Below are 18,788 nucleotides of genomic sequence, written 5' to 3' on the forward strand. Positions count from 1 at the left end.
TTCGAATATAATTTAAATTTACTATTTCGCATATACGAGATAGCCAAATGATGTTTTTTACGGTTTGAATACAACCAGAATTTAAAAAATATAATAACTAATAGCGTTAACGATTGTTCCGATTTAATTTTTAGATATAATTTGATTAACCCTAAAAGATTTTTAAAAATATTTTAATGTATTGTGTTTAAAAAAAATAGTCATATCTCACTCAATTACGGTTGCCTATTATTCAAATTTATTTTAAAATTCATATTTAGGTTATACAAGATGACCCAAATGATCCTTTTTAAGTTTTGGACATAACCAGAATAAAGAAAATCGATTACTATTACCTATAGCTATTATTCCGATTGATTTCAATTTAATTTTTAGATATAATTTGTTTAACCTTAAGTAATTTTTTAAAATATTTTAATGTGTTTAAAAAAAAAAGTCATATCTCACTCAATTACGGTTATCTATTATTCAAATTTATTTTAAAATTAATATTTAGGTTATACAAGATGACACAAATGATCCTTTTTAAGTTTTGGACATAACCAGAATAAAGAAAATCGATTACTATTACCTATAGCTATTGTTCCGATTGATTTCAATTAAATTTTTAGATATAATTTGTTTAGCCTTAAGTAATTTTTTAAAATATTTTGATGTGTTTAAAAAAAAAAGTCATATCTCACTCAATTACGGTTATCTATTATTCAAATTTATTTTAAAATTAATATTTAGGTTATACAAGATGACACAAATGATCCTTTTTAAGTTTTGGACATAACCAGGGTTAAGAAAGTAGAACAATTAATCATTATAGCATTGTCCGATTTGATTCCAATTTAATTTTTGAAGTCCATTTGATGTACTGTAAATTATTTTTGAAATTTTTCTGATGTATTGTTTTTAAAAAAAATAATCATATTTCACTCTCTTACTGTAATCTATTATTCGAATATAATTTAAATTTACTATTTCGCATATACAAGATAGCAAAATGATGTTTTTTACGGTTTGAACACAACCAGAATTAAGAAAATATAATAACTAATAGTGTTAACGATTGTTCCGATTTAATTTTAATTTAATTTTTAGATATAATTTGATTAACCCTAAATGATTTTTAAAAATATTTTAATGTATTGTGTTTTAAAAAAATAGTCATATCTCACTCTATTACGGTTATCTATTATTCAAATTAATTTTAAAATTAATATTTAGATTATAAAATATGACTCAAATGATCCTTTTTAATTTTGGCATAACCAGGGTTAAGAAAATAGAACAATTAATCCCTATAGCATTGTCCGATAATATAACTTAAATTTACTATTGTGCATACACAAGATAGTCAAATGTTTTTCACGGTTTGAACAGAACCAGAGTTAAGAAAATATAATAACTAATAGCGTTAGCGATTGTTCCAATTTAATTTTAATTCAATTTTTAGATATAATTTGATTAACCCTAAATGATTTTTAAAAATAGATTGATGTATTGTGTTCTAAAAAATAGTAATATCTCACTCAATTACGGTTATCTATTATTCAAATTTATTTTAAAATTAATATTGAGGTTATACAAGATGAGTCAAATGATCCTTTTTAAGTTTTGGACATAACCAGGATAAAGAAAATCGATTACTATTACTTATAGCTATTGTTCCGATATGATTTTAATTTAATTTCTAGATATAATTTGTTTAACCCTAAATAATTTTTCAAAATATTTTGATGTTTTGTGTTAAAAAAAAATACTCATATCTCACTCTATTACGGTTACCTATTATTCGGATGTAATTTAAAATTAGTATTTAGGTTATACAAGATGACCCAATTGATCTTTTTTTAAGTTTTGGACATAACCAGGGTTAAGAAAATAGGACAATTAACCCCTATAGCATTGTCCGATTTGACTCCAATTTAATTTTTGAAGTTCATTTGATGTACTGTAAATTATTTTTAAAATTTTTCTGATGTACTGTTTTTTTAAAAAATAGTCATATCACACTCTGTTACTGTTATCTATTATTCGAATATAATTTAAATTTAGTATTTTGCATATACAAAATAGCTAAATGATCTTTTTTACGGTTTGAACATAACTAGATTAAGAAAATACGATAACTGACTCTATCAGGGTTATCTATTATTTGAATATAATTTAAAATTAGTATTTAGCTTATACAAGATGATCCAATTGATTCTTTTTAAGTTTTGGACATAACCAGGGTTAATAAAATAGAACAATTAATCCCTGTAGCATTGTCCGACTTGACTCCAATTTAATTTTTGATGTACTGTAAATTATGTATTGTTTTTTAAAAAAATAGTAATATCTCACTCTGTTACTGCTATCTATTATTCGAATATAATTTAATTTTAGTATTTCGCATATACAAGATAACCAAATGATCTTTTTTACGGTTTGAATATAACCAGAGTTAAGAAAATATGATAAATAATAGCGAGTTATATGCCTAAGAAGAGCTGACTCTCCAAAGTAAATCTACCCACTTGCGGTGTTGGCTACATCAGTACTTTTTGCCTTATATAAACCTTAAATTTTAAGTCGCCTTATCTCATTGTTTCTGTTGCTGCACGTTATACAGTCAATTTGTACTTTTAAAAATAAAATTGTTTTTTAAAAAGTCTCCGTGTTGTTCAACGTTCGTATTTGGCGCAGTCGGTAGGATTGTGCCCTAGTCGTCAGGAAATTCGGTCTACAAAATTTTCGTACCGTACGGAAATCGTGCCGAAAAACAAAGACTTCTAGGAGTGTTTCCAACACTAATAAAGGCAATCCAGAAGAACCTGCGACACCTGACACCTCTGTAGGCAGACTCAAGAGATCACAGGAAGAAGAAGTCACGCAGTAAGTGCCTTTTCCTTTCACCTCTATAAATCCTCTGTTTAAGGAATTTATAGGGATATTTAGGAATTTTCGCGAATTAAACGCATATAGATTTTATTTCCAGAACATTGAATGCATTTTTAGTTGATAGCTCCAGCGAATTGATCGTATTTAATTTTAATCTCAAGCGCATGGATCGCATTTAGTTTTAGAACATTTTATCATTCTTATGAACGATATGGAAGAACTAAGTACTTCACTCAGTGATTTATCTTTAATAAAAAAACTTATAGAAATGACTCCACCATCCACTACCCCCAAAGTAATTTAGGATCTTTTCAGATCTAAATTAAGCAATATTAAGCCTTAAATTTATTAGTAGGTGCGAAAGCTTTATTAATAGTTATAGGAACCTCAACGACGAGGAATTAAATAAACATATATTCGAATGTATCCAGGAAAAATTAATTAATAGAGCAGAAAGTTTAGTCGGTAACCGCACCGAAATAACTGATTGGTTTACTTTACGTGATGCTTTAATACAATGCTTTTCAGATCGTAGAGATCTGGATTGTATAACTCAAGAGTTAGTTAGAACCGGACCTTACAGGAATGAACATTTGTTAAGTTTTGGTAATAGGCTTACACTGTTAAGAAGCGATATTGCTCAAAAAATAGGTAATGATTCTAGCTATAGTACTAATGAAAAACTATGCCACATTAAACATTACGAAAAAACTGCCCTAAACACTTTTATTGCAGGCTGTACAGGCGTTCAAAAAAATTATATGCATCTTAAAAGGCCCGCCAGTCTTGAAGACGCAATGGCCTATATTAAGGAGTTCAAAAATTTCGAAAAGCTTTACGGCAGTTTCGAAACAAATAAGTTTCAAAAATCTAGTCACAATACTAATAATAATGTATATAATAACTTTAGGAATAGTAATCCCCCGAGTAACCCTCAGTCATATAACAGACAAAATTACAATAACTCCATTAATTCACAACCCAATCAACAACAGTACTATCAAACACCACAGTTTCCTAATCAACATAACTCTTTCACACCACAAATGCAAACTTCCCAATTTCCAACTGGCCCTCTTAACATGCCACCCCCAAGGCTGTTACCACCCCAAAAATATTTCACAGTCAAGTTTCTGGAAAACCAAAGAATGTCTTCAAACCCGGTCAAATAATTCCGCGGGATTTACCAAAACCGGAACCAATGTCCACCACTTCTAGAAATCCTTCTATGAGAAGTTTCAGACCACCCCACAGCATGCAAATCGCAACTATTTCCAAACAAACCCAAATGTAAAACCCGACTTCACATTCCAGGAATTAAATCACCAGGAATATCCTGATGAACCCTCTCGAGAATATTCCGATAATTATAAAGGCGCATATTGCACCAATTGGGAAACAGATTGTGCTTAAGACTATTTTTATGAAATTGATCAAAATGTTGAATTAAAAAAACAAGAGAAAAATCCCCAACATTCAAATGAAATCTATAATACTGACTCTCTAAATTTTCAAGACCTATCCATAACAGACCAAACAACATAGTAGAAATAAATATTTCTTCTTATAACTCACTACCCTATCTTGTAGTTAGTTCCGCCAAAACAAAATTGTTAATCGACACTGGTAGTAGTAGATAATATACTAAAACCGTATATTGCAGAAAAATATTTCCCGAATTGTATATATAACTCTAAAAACATAATAAAAACAGCTGTAGGTAGCAAAAATACTCAGTATCAAGCTACAATCCCTTTACTGTCAGAATATAGAATCAACCATAAAATAAATTTTATGCGTTTTAATTTCCATGATTATTTTAACGGAGTAATTGGGCTCACAGATTTACTGAAAACAAACCTAAACATGGACTTTAATAACCAAATACTTTGTAACAGCGAAACAACAATACCATATAAGTTGCGACAACCCGAGGACGTTAACATCACCTTATCTTTGAACCCTCACGAACGCACATTAAAAAGTCTACCTGTTTCTGTATATGAAGGCGAAATATTAATACCTTCGATGTACTTTGATCAGCTCTTTATCCCACAGACGCTTAGCTGTGCAAAAAATGGTCATGCAACCCTTGAAATAATAAACAATACTGATAAGATTATTAATGCAACTTTAAACAGACCAATTAATGTCGAATCTTTTGAATCAGACACTTTTGAATTTTTCTCATACGAATATATTAAGCAAATTTCAAAAAATAAATATTTTCAAAATTCACCATGCAATAACGATATAAGAAATCTTATTCGTTCAAAGCGTATGAACTCTGAAGAATCGCGTGCTATAATTAATTTATGCACTGAATTCAAAGATATATTCTATAAACCAGGAGACGAACTTTCCTTTACGTCCAAAGTAAAGCATGAAATAAAAACTAGCGACGAGGTCTCTGTACACACTAAATCATACAGATACCCCTATGTCCACAAGGATGAAATAAAATCCCAAATAAGTGATATGCTCGAAAAAGGAATAATTCGACCTTCTACTAGTCCATGGAATTCCCCTATATGGATTGTGCCTAAGAAATTAGGCGCATCCAAACAGCAAAAATGGCGTGTTGTCATTGACTACCGTAAAATCACTGAAAAGACAATAGACGACCGTTATCCAATCCCTAATATTACTGACATACTTGACAAACTAGGACGTTCACAATACTTTTCCACCCTTGATTTAGCCAGCGGGTTTCATCAGATTGAAATGGCACAGAATTCAATCCAAAAAACCGCTTTTTCAGTAGATAACGGGCACTACGAATATCTTAGGATGCCCTTCGACCTTAAAAATGCCCCTGGTACTTTCCAACGCGTAATGGATGAAGTTCTAAAAGATCTTCAAAATAAAGTATGCATGGTATACATGGATGACATCATCATTTTCAGTACAACCCTCCAAAAGCATCTTCAAAACCTCAAACTTGTGTTTTCTAAACTGAAAGAAGCCAAGTTAAAAATACAAATCGATAAATGTGAGTTCCTCAGAAAAGAAGTTGAATTCCTAGGTCATGTGACACCTCAAGGAATTAAACCTAACCCCAGAAAGATTTCAGTAATCCAAAACTTTCCAATCCCTCGAACTCCAAAAGAAATTAAACAATTTCTAGACCTACTTGGGTATTACCGCAAGTTTATTAATAACTTTGCAAAAATTACAAAACCCCTTACCCAATGCTTGAAGAAAAACGAAAAAGTAATCCACAATAAAGACTTTATAGATTGTTTCAAACTTTGCAAATCCCTTTTAATTTCAGAACCGGTATTAGCCTACCCTGACTTTACAAAACCATTCGAACTTAGGACAGATGCTTCGAATTACACCATTGGTGCCATATTGTCTCAAAATGGACACCCAATTAGTTATGCTTCCCACACTTTAAACCAAGCGGAAATAAATTATTCCACCATCGAGAAAGAGGTTTTAGCCATAGTCTTTGGTTGTAAATACTTTCGACCATATTAATTTGGTAATATTTCGACCATATTAATTTGATCATAAACCCCTAGTGTGGGTTTACTCCCTTAAAGAACCAAATAGTCGATTAGTTCGATGGCGACTCAAACTCGAAGAGTTTGATTATTTCATTGAATATCAATAAGGCAAACAAAATCAAGCTGCCGACGCTCTTTCAAGGAATCCAGAAACTAAAAAACCCATAGATTTGAATGCCCTAGAGACCTCCTCTGTCGCAAACGAACATGGCGATATAGACGAAACAATAAACCTATTTTTACGAGCATCGACGACGATGAACTAGCATCCATCCTTGGCATTAAAAAGACGAGTAAAATAAGAATATTACAAGACATTCGAGTTTCACCAAGAGGAACTAGTTTTTGATTTGACCCAATCACGACAATTCTCCCCAATTCCCGAATTGGACAATTCAGACTTAGCCTGTACCGGGTTGTCTTTTATATTTAGACAAAGCCTAGCTCGGTTATTAGACGAGGTGGAAAAAAAAGTTTTATATAAAAGTTGTAGGGTTTACCTTAAATCGCCAGGAAATGTTATAAAATATAATACAGGGGTATCGCAAAGTTAATAAAACATACACAGTTCATTTTTTTTAAATGGAACCCCTTGTATATTTTTACAATACATAAAAGACATTTTTTTTCTGATTTCAAAAATATATAATATGTTAATATTTGGTTTAGCCGTTTTCCCAATATTTATCTTTAAAAAATTAAAAAATAAAACAACTGTTTACCCGAATCCCCGTTGCTATGGGGTTTATCGGTAACAATAAAATAAATAATATTATTTGTTGGGCTGTCACTGTCAATGTTTCTGCTATTTCTTTTGAATATGGGTTATACTGAAGAAGAAAAGTTTGAAATTATGAGGTTGTTTTACAAAAACAACAATAATGTTGCTCGAGCGCAAGCTGAATATCACCGTATTCATCCCGAAATGAGAGTTCCTGCTAGGTCCACTTTTTATTACACTGAAAGGAATATGAGAAACCACAAAAATCTACAAAGAAAAAAACGAACAGTTTTAGCTAACACGGATGAAGAACTACAAATTTTATTATATTTTCAAGGTAAAAAGTTATTTTATATTTAAGAGCCTTATAAGAATTATAATTTAAGCTTTGATTTTTGTAGAAAAACCATATTTATCAACCGTAGATGCTAGTAGACACTTTCAATGCTCTAGATCTCAAAGAGTTCTTCAGAAATATGGATATCATCCTTACAAATTGATGCCAGTACAAAAATTAACAAATAATCATGAAATAAGAAGGCTAACATACTGTAATCAGATGTTAGATATAAAAAACGTAGATAACGATATCTTTAATAAAATCTTGTGGACGGATGAAGCTGTATTTACAACAGCAGGGATGTATAATAGAAAAAATACTCACATGTGGGCACCAGCAAATCCTCACGCATACGTCGAAATAAAAAAACAGGGCAGAATGTCATTAAATGTGTGGTGTGGTATCCTTAGAAACCAAATAATTGGACCCATTATATTTCAAGGATCTTTGACTGGAAATAGGTATTTGCGGTTTCTAGAAAATGAGATTGAAGCTTTATTAGAAGAAATACCTTTAAGAGAATATACCAATATTATATGGCATCAAGATGGCGCCCCGCCTCATAACTTTAGGCCAGTAAGGATTTTTTTAAATAATCGTTTTATTCAGTGGATTGGAACCCATGGTACCATTAACTGGCCACCAAACAGCCCTGATTTGACTCCTCTAGATAGTTTTTTATGGGGGTATCTTAAAAATGAAGTTTATAAGGAAAGAAGTGAAAATTTGGAGGAATTAAGGGAAAAAATTCAAAGAAGTATAAACTCCTTAAATGAAGAACACCCTGAATATATTTCAAATACTCTGTTAAAACTGGACAAAGATTATAGAAACTGCGTTGAAAATAATGGCGGCCATATACAACATTTGTAAATATTTAAAGAAACAAGGCTCAAAGGTTTTTTTTTCAAAAAACCAAATTTTTTTAAAAATGATGAATTAAATATTAACATTTTATATATTTTTGAAATTAGAAAAAAAATGTCTTTCATTTAAAGTAAAAATATACAAGGGGTTCCATTTAAAAAAAATTAACTTTGTGTTTTTTATTATTTTTGCGATACCCCTGTATTATATTTTATAACATTTCCTGGCGATTTAAGGTAAACCCTATAACTTTTATATCAAACTTTTTTTTCCACCTCGTATAGTAACCGAGCCAGGCTCTGTCTAAATATAAAAGACAACCCTGTACATACATCTCTTGAAAACCCAATTTTTAATTTTCCACTTACTGAAAGAATACTCAACGGGTATAAAAACCAAGTTCTCCTTACTGAAGGTGATATAGAATCACACAAATGCCAAATCTCACAGGTATTTTAAAATACCAGGATTCTAGTAGTCATCCCTAGGAATAACCTAATTCCCAATATAATTCGATTCTTAAAAGAATTTATTGAGCCAAAACGTTTATAATACGCATTCTATTTTCGAACGGAAACTCTAGCTCAAACCTTTACAAGAACCATACAAGAACTTTTTGTAAACTCCTCCTTTAAGTTTGTTCAAAGTACGATATTCCTAGAAGATATCGAAACTCAGGACGATCAGCAAGAAAAACTTAGACTCTATCACACTACTAAGACTTGCCATAGAGGAATTTCAGAAATGAAGTGTGCTCTAACTGCTAGATTTTATTGGTCCAAAATGATTGAAGATATCGAACAATATATTAATCTTGCGAGTCAAATATGTCAAAAGAATAAATATGACAGGAATCCACCCGCCATAAAATTCAATCTGACCCCTACCTCGAAACCGTTCCAACAAATTCACATCGACTCGTTCAAAATCGATAACGAATCATTCTTGACAGTAATCGACGCTTTTTCTAGATATGGACAAGTTTATCATCTTAAAAGCCTAACAGGCCTAAGCATCATAGAGTGTTTCCTAAACTTCATCTTCCATCATAGTTTACCTCTTAAAATCACATGTGATCGTGGAACCGAATTTAAAAACAAGGGATTTCGAAGACTTGTCAATTTTATAAAATAGAATTGCATTATACTACTGCTAAAAATAGCAACTCTACTCTCCTGTGGAACGATTCCATTCTTTCATAATCGAAGGTTATCGTTGTCTTAAAGAGGAACAAAATCGCTTCACAACTGAGCAACTTATGAAACGTGAAAGAAGAAAGAAAGAAAGAAAGAAAGAAAATGTGCTATATTACGTAAGAATAATCTTGTGTACAAACATCCTACAAGCTAAAAAAACAAAACAAAAATACAATTTCAAAAATTGACAAAACAATGAACAAAATTGAACACAAGAAGACAAAACTTTTTGAACATACTTAAATTAAAGATAAACTAAATAAAACAAATAAAGGTAAACTTGTTGACAAAACTAGAGAAAAAAAAACTTTCGAACATATTCAAGGTTAAAACCTATCATTAAAAAAGTCGTCCAGGTTATAATTTGCCTTAGTCAATAAAAGCGTCTTTAATTCTCTTTTAAATTTTTTAACATCCGATATATGTCTAACACATAGAGGAACATGATTGTAAATTTTTTTACTTATGTAAATTAATGAGTTTTTGGTAAGGGAAGACGTAGGAATAGGTAGGGGAACATCATTTACACGACGAGTCAAATGGCCAGTGTCAAAGGGTAGTTTGGGAATTTTGTGAATAAGAGCAGCTGTTTCTAAGATAAAGAGTGAAAAAAGAGTTAGGATTTTTTCAGAAATGAAGAGGGGTTTGCAAGAATCTCTTAACTTAGCAGAACACAGGTATCTAACTGCTTTTTTTTTGAATAACAAAGACAATGTTAAGTAGCCCCTTATTGGTTAATCAATGTTAAAAAAATCCAATTACTAAACCGTTTAGCCATTCATCCGATTTGATTTCCATTTAATTTTTAGAGTTCATTTCGTATAATTATGCTAATTTTTTTTTAAATGTATTCTGTTTTAAAAAAATCTAGTATCTAACTCCATGAGTGGTACCCAGTATTCGAATTTATTTTAATTTTAGTAGTCACAGCTTACACAGGTTATCCGATCTGATTTTTTTTGGGTGTTGGACATAATCAATGTTAAGAAAGTCCGATAGCTAAACCGTTTAGCTGTCGTTCCATTTGATTTCAATTTAATTTTTAGAGTTCATTTCGTATAATTATGCTAATTTTTTTTAATGTATTGTGTTTTAAAAAAAATCGAGTATCTAACTCTATGAGTGGTACCCAGCATTCGAATTTATTTTAATTTTAGTAGTCACAGCTTACATAGGTTATCCCATCTGATTCTTATTGCCTTTTGAATAAAATGAGTGACAAGCAAATTCGATTGGACATAATCAGTATTAAGAAAATACGATAACTTAATCGTTTAGCCATTGATCCGATTTGATTTCAATTTAATTTTTAGAGTTCATTTGGGATATGCTAAATAATTTTTAAAATGTTTTGATGTATTGTATTTTAAAAAAATTATAAGTATCTAACTCTATTAGTGGTACCCAGTATTCGAATTTATTTTAATTTTAGTAGTCAAAGCTTATATAGGTTGACCCATCTGATTCTTATTGCGTTTTGAACATAATCAGTGCAATACATTAATAAATAATACATATTTTTCTAATCTATAGTAGTGTTGTGTTTCGAACAAATTCTTTGTGTCAATACCTCAACTAAAAATTTACTATTTGCTTTTAATTTTATTATTACTTAAAGATCATGACAGACAATGAAACAAAAATTATTGCACATAATGATGCAGAATTAGAACCATATAAATTATCAGAAGTCTTCTAATAATTCGAGTTTGAAGGAGATCAAATTTTTCTTCAAACATTTCTTAACGCTTGTGATTATGCTTATAATATGTCCAACAGAAATCAGAAATATATATTAGTAATTCACATAAAAAATAAATTACGCGGAAAAGCAGCGGAGCTAATAAGCTCTAGAAATCCTTTGTCATATTTAGAAATAAAGCAACTATTTAACTCTAATTTTGGCGATACTAGAGACCTATGCTCGCTTATTCAGTACTTGCAACGCGTTAAACAATTAGCAAACGAATCTCCTTTAACATTCCTAAACCGGGTCCAAACCTTGAATGCAAAAATGCATGCAAATATCCAGAAAACTAACATGTCCATTAATGAAAAACAGGTACAATTAACCGTAATTGAATCAATGGCACTCAGCACTTTACTATCAGGATTAGAACCAAAAATTCGTCAATCAACAAAATAGACTCAATGAACAAAGACCTCATACTTTCATCTGCTTTCTGCTGCATAACTAAATAACTTTCAGTCACGTCCATCAGTAATTCAAAGAAATCCAAAGGGTGGTCCAAGGGTGGTGAAATCCAATAGGTGTCGCTATCGAAAACTAGTTGTTACTGGCTCAAAATCTCAAAAAAAAAAGGTAAAAAAGAAAATTAATAAAAGTGTCAAAAAGGAAGAACGTGGCCCAGGATGTAGAGAATTGTACTCAGAATCTTTTGAAGATGATGACAGGATTATGTGTTCTTGGTGTAACAGTTGGTAGCATGAATCTTGCACCACATATGTAATGGGAGACTTTGTTTGTTTGAATTGTTCAGAGTAACGACTTTAAGCAGATACTACGTTTCTCATTTTCCTTTAAGGAATGTTTTGTAATTTTGTATTATTTTGTATTTTGTGTTCCTTAAAGACGTGCTTATATTTAAGGGAGTGATTCCTGGACCCATTTAGGACATATGCTCATAGGAACTTTTTTGGTTCCAGGATTCACCCCCTTAAATATTATCACGTGTTTGAGGAACACCCTGTATATATCATGTGTATAACATCCTGAGTCAGCTACACATTTTACCCTTTCATGTTTTTCATACGTAACACTTCCTGTCCTCGAATATTTTTTTAAGTTTCTCAAATACTTGTGGTTGAGGGTGCCTTCTCTCGGGGTAACGTTATGCATAAATTCTGGATGCCAAAAGTGTATTTCGTTCAGCAGCCCCTAAAGCATATATCATTTCGACAAGTTCTTCCCGTAGATAATTCATAATTTGAAAGTAATACAATAATTTTAATCTTTAAAACTTATGCGAAATATCTTTATTAACGATATTCAAAAAAACAGTAAACCAAATGCAACTATTTAAATGTTAGATCAGTATTTTTGCCGATAGTCTGTCAATAATAAAAACAAGTTTTTCTAAGCAATCTTGATAGATTTTTATTAAATACATAGTTATGCGCTTTTATTGGCATCGTTTTTTAAATAATGTATAATGTATGAAATATCTCAAAAAAAGCGAGTTAGTTATGATAGCGAACCACGAAAAAGGCTTTTTAAAAATTTTTATTTCGAACGTTACAGCGTGACTTTATGACTAACTTATTTAATGTCTAAAATCTAACTGGTTATATTTTGTGTAACTGCTCCTATAAGTAAACTAATATTTTTTGTGAAATAAGCAGATAATCATATTATGCAGAATAAAGGAATATATACATTAGTAAGGGGTTCTATGGTCCATAACTCCCCCCTCCTAGGAAACGAGCTTACGGGTGGAACAGGAGTTCGCTCATATGACGATTTCTGAGCAAGACTTCGTCATAGCTTCTTCTTGATGTCTTCTCTAGTTCTGTAGCCAGGGTATGATTAGCTTCTGGATAATGGAGTAGCTGAATATAGCTACTAGGTGAATATACAGCAGTACGGTCCAAATACTGGTTCTCTGGTAGTAAACGGGTTGGTTTATGGCACGGTCGAGTTTTTTATGTTTCATCTCGACAATTTTCTGCATCAGTTTAGCTTCATTTGGATCTATGGAGCTTAGTTCTAAATGGTTGAAATGAATGGGTAAGGCTTCACTGGTAGAAGGCGATAAGTTCTATTGCGGCAGTTCGATGTTTTTGTAGAGGGTTTCAAAATCCCTGTGATTTTTAATAGCTATGCTTCCAACATGAAGTTCACAATCAGGGCCAATTTCCAGAATATAGGTGCCATTCAAGGGAATATTGCCTTTGTTGGTACCACAAATTTGGGTAGCTGCAATTGGTTGTGGTATAACTAACATCCATTTTTCTTTGTCTAGTTTTTCAGCTTTGTTGTAATCAATTTCGATTTGGGTTTGGTGGCATTGTGATGTGGTTGCGCTAAATTTCAACATCTGTACTTCGCAGGGCGAGTCTTTGTCTATTGGCAAAGGGCTGAGATTTTGGCAAATATATTCATTAGTAGTAATCTGCTGACATGGTTTTTTGGATCTTGCATACTTCAGCTCATTGAGGATTAGGAATTTGGATTGAGGAAATATTATCTTGTGAAAAGTTTGTGATGGGGTAGGTAAGGGGTACAGATGGTAAAGTAAGTAACTATCTTTCTCTACGATAGGCACTTCAATTAGAAAAATACCCTTGTTTCCTTTTGCGTAACTTTTAATACTTAAAACCCTTTCGAAAAGAAGTAAGTTTTCTAGGTTTGAATCAAACGGGAGTCTGCCGGATGTTAGACCTCTGGAAATAATTTGAATTTCGTTAAGTAAATCTTTTGGATTTTTGAAAAGGTTATTGCTATTTGAAGATCCTCTAAAACATCATATAGTTCTTGAAGAAATGTGGTTACATGAGCTAGCATTGCTTGTAGAAGAAAGAAGTGTTTATCTTCAGAATTCATTTGATCAAGTCTTTTGACTTCTTTTTGAATTTGAATAATTGGTGATTCTAAAATATTTTGATTACTAGATATATTTTTTGAAAGTTTTTGAAATAAACTATTAGAGCTTTCAATTATAGTCATTTGTTCTTGCATTAATGATTTTAAATTATTTTCGTTTTGTAGTATAGAAGTAATTGCCGTGTCATACCGTTGAGCATCTTCATTGTCTAGGTTACCGGTTATACTTTTTACTATGTTGCCTAAACCGTTTATTAGTCCCCTTTTTTCGCGTATTTTAAAATTAAGAGGATTTATCTGAAGTAATTGATTTCTTATTTTCTTTTTTAGAGTTGTGGCCAAATTGTAATTAATTCTTACAATTTGGCCACAACTCTATTCCTTTTTATATAGAGAACGTTTTCTATATTTTTTCCTTAAATAAGTTATGTATGGTTTCTTGTAAAATAAGGAATTGGTTTACTATAAGATTTATATCGTAAATTTGTATAAATGTCCAATAATCGATAATATTTTGTGAGTTTCCTAATTTAAGCGGTAACAGTCCTGGATTCTTTGTCACATCATGGAAGGTTACGTCGGCTCTTGTATATTGGAGGGACCTGCAACAACAGGTGTCTTAAGTTCTTTTATGTGAATAATTTCTTGTTTATTGTTGGTTTTATTTTTTATTTTTACTTTATTGTGTTCGAGTAATTCAATTATTTCAAAGGGGCCTAAGAATCGCTTATCTTTTTTATTTCTGTTTGCGTTGTGTTTAAATATAGTTTGTCCTACTTTAAATTGATATTGGTTAGGTCCTAAAGCGTTTCGTTTGGCAATATTTTTTTCTTCTTGCAAATGCAGTCGACCTATTATATCTTTATAGAGATGTTTAAGTTTTTCTTTATGATTGTATACATAGTCGGTGTAAAGTGAGGTCGCATGAATCTCTTGAACTGGTATGGCCAAATGTGAGGTCAAAGGGAGTAAATTGAGTTGAAGAATGGATAGAAGAAAGTTGTACGCTATTAGAGCATATTTCTTTAAAGTAATTACGTCTTCTCGTTTAAAATGTTCTCGCAAAATTCTGAGGTGTTCGATGAGTGTAGAGTGAAGCCTTTCTATTGGAGAATTCGATTCATGATGAAAAGGAGTTGTGAAGTGTATGTTTATTTTATGAGATTTAAGTAGTTCTTGAACGTTGGTATTTTTAAATTCAGGACCGTTATCCATGATTATTCTCTCAGGGAGACCATAAAAAGAAAAGTAATGGATAAGGGCTGAACATATTTCGATAGCCGTTTTTCCTTGAACTGGGATAGCTTGGCCTAATTTTGAAAATGTGTCTGTTATCGTGAGAAAATCTTGGTTGTCAAATTTGAAGATATCTATATGCAGTATAATATTTATTATTAATATTGTCATCAACTATAGGGATTCCGTCATTAAGAGTTTGATGGTTGCTACTAGAATGAGGAGTATTTATAGAACTTTCAGGAATCTTTTGTGCATTAAAATTTGGTGGGGATACTGGCAATAAACTGCTGTGATTCGGCTGTGGCGCGACGCTATTTGTTTGGGTATGATATTGGGTTGGATCATTTTGGTTAAACATTAAATTGGGGCGGGTATTGTATATTGGGATCCAAAATTCTTAGGGGGACTAGTTGAATATTTTTTTGAATTTTAATTTTTGGTTTTGGGCGTGGTAATTCTAGTGTTTCTAAAATCGATGTTTTGGGTTCCCTTTTTATAAATAATTTGGGCTAACTCCTTCGAAATATGTATATCCCGAGGGAATTAAGTAAAACCCTTAAGTCATAGGTTTCACTGACTCAATATTCGAATTTAACCGGTAATCTAAACCTCTCACCTGCTGATTCGTACACGTAAATAGAAAGTAACTTAGTAAATAAAGTAACTTACCCTGGATATTTTGGGGATGGGTGTGGTAGGTCACGTACCGAAAAATACGCGCGTAAAACAGTGTCGACACTTATCGATCAAATCGGTTTTCGGTCAAAACCAGAATTGCTGCTACTCAATTCACAGCTTAGCACAACCTTCTCCTTTTCTCCCACTCTTTTCACATTCGTATTCGATATAAGGAAAGATGTGTATAGTTCAGGAATATACAAAAGGTGGGAAAAGGAAAAGATGTAAGGCAAATTATGTAAAGTTAAATAAGTTATTAGCAAAACGCGTATTTTTGAATGCATAAATATTAAATACAAGTAAAGAATTAAATTAAAGTTAAAGTATCACTAAGTATTGATTAAGAGAAAATTAAAGTTAATAATTATAATTACTACAAACATGTGATGACGAAACATCCCCACGCCCATGAAAACACTGGGTTTTCATTCGAGCAAAAAAAAATTATTGTAAAGGTAAAGGGCACAATTTGACCAATGGTCTCTTAAAATTACCCTTAGTAGTTTTCACTACAGCAACCCGCGGTACATTATCGCGCCCAGGTAACAACTCCACGATTCGCCCTAGGAGCCACTGTAATGGATGTAGATTCTCATTTTTTATCACCACCATGGTGCCTATTTCAACCTCGCCAATAGGATCTAACCATTTGGCTCTTTGTTGCAGAGTGTGCAGGTATTCTCTGTGCCAACGATTCCAAAAATCGCGATGCATGCGTTGTAAGAGTTGCCAGCGTGAAAGTCGACTTATATTATGATTCGTAAAATCAGGGTCAGGTAAAGCGCTAAGAGGTTGCATAGTTAAAAAATGACCAGGCGTAAGTACTGCCAGGTCAGAGGGATCAGAACTTATTGGACAAAGTGGTCTAGAATTAAGAACTCCCTCTATTTGTACAAGTACAGTGTTAAATTCTTCGTACGTTAATCTTTGAGTACCAACAATTCTTATTAGATGCGACTTTACAGATTTAATATTTGCCTCCCAAATTCCGCCCATGTGAGGAGCAGCTGGAGGGTTGAAATGCCACGCTATCGCTTCAGCTTTCGCACAATTGGAAAATATTTGCCGCAGATATTTATCGCTACCAACAAAATTGGTACCGCAATCGGAATACAGATTTAAGACTTTTCCTCGCCGTGCAATAAAACGACGGAGACCTGCCAAAAGGGCTTCTGAGGTAAGATCCGATAATAACTCCAGATGCAAACATTTAGTATTTGTACAGATGAAGAGACATACATAAGCTTTGTAAATTTTAGCACCCCTTAGCCGACCCATAGTAATATCAAAAGGTCCACATAAGTCTAAGCCTGTATTTGTAAAAGCCTTAGGAATTTCTGAAATTCTAAAACTTGGAAGATTTCCCATAGGGGGTGTATATGGTTTTGGATTTATTTTCCAGCATGTATGACATTTTCGAATAACTTCACGTATAATTTTCTTGGCAGAAATGATCCAAAAATGTTGAAATAGAAAGTGCTGGGTGGTTTGTATACCACAATGTAAATATGTAATGTGTAGATCAAAAATCAACAAACGTGTTAATTTAGCATTTGAAGGCAGTAGTAAAGGAAATTTACTATCATAACATAGTGAGTAAGAATTACATAACCTGCCACCTACTCGTAAAAGACCCTGCTCATCAAGAAAGGGCTTTAATTTTTGTAAATATTTTGGAAGAGGTTGTTTATTTTTTATTAGCGCAATCTCAGAAAAAAAGTATTTATTTTGTACATATTTTGTAAGAAACAACAAAGCATTGTTCAATTCCTTGAGAGTGAAACAAGAATATTGATTTAATTGAGGGTGATAAGATTTATTTCTAATATTACGAAATAATTTGACACCACGCAAAAAGTAAGCAATAATTCGTTTTATTTTATGTAAGGAATTAAACTTATCAAATAAATAATCAAAATCGCTAAGTTCATCATTTTTTTGTACTAAAGAAGAAAGTATAATTTTCCTTTTTTCTAAATTTAAATCTATGGGAATTACTATTTTAGAAAAGTTCCATGTGTTACAATGATCAAATAAAAAAGCAGGGCCATTCCACCACAATGAAAAATTAGCAAGCTCTGACAGAAACATACCACGGCTACCGCAGTCAGCTGGATTTAATTCTGATGGGACATGGCGCCAAACTTCAGGCGATAATTTTTCCTGAACGTATGAAACTCTATTGCTTACAAAAGTTTGCCATTGGTGTGGTGAACCTTTTATCCAATGCAATACAACAGAACTATCAGTAAAAGCAAATGTGTTAGAAAATTGTAACTTGTGTGAATAAGTATGTAAAATAAAATGCATGAGTTTGCTTAGCAATACAGCACCCAAAAGCTCTAATCTTGCTAGACTTAGAGTTTTTAAAGGGCTAACCTTTGACTTTCCACAAACTAAATACGTTCTATATATATTATCAGAGTGTAAAGTTCGTATGTAAACCACCCCGCAGTATGCCTTCTCTGAGGCATCACAAAAGCCAATTAATTCATATGAATTTGACTCTGTTATTTTTATCAAACGAGGAATTTTTAGTGTATTTAAAAGGGTTAAATCTGCTTTAAATTTTTCCCATTTATTAGTGATTTCTACTGGTGGTTTTTCATCCCAGTCTATACCCGACAACCATAGAGATTTAATGAGTAGCTTTATAAAGATTGTAATAGGGGTTAGAAAACCGCAAACATCGAATATTCTGGCGCAAGTACTTAATAAAATTCTTTTGGTACAGTGGTTATTTTCAACTGAAAATGTATAGTAAAAACAATCCTGTCTAGGATCCCACTTTAAACCC

The sequence above is a fragment of the Anthonomus grandis genome, chromosome 17 (assembly GCF_022605725.1).
Source record: "Anthonomus grandis grandis chromosome 17, icAntGran1.3, whole genome shotgun sequence".
In the NCBI taxonomy this organism is placed as follows: domain Eukaryota; kingdom Metazoa; phylum Arthropoda; class Insecta; order Coleoptera; family Curculionidae; genus Anthonomus; species Anthonomus grandis.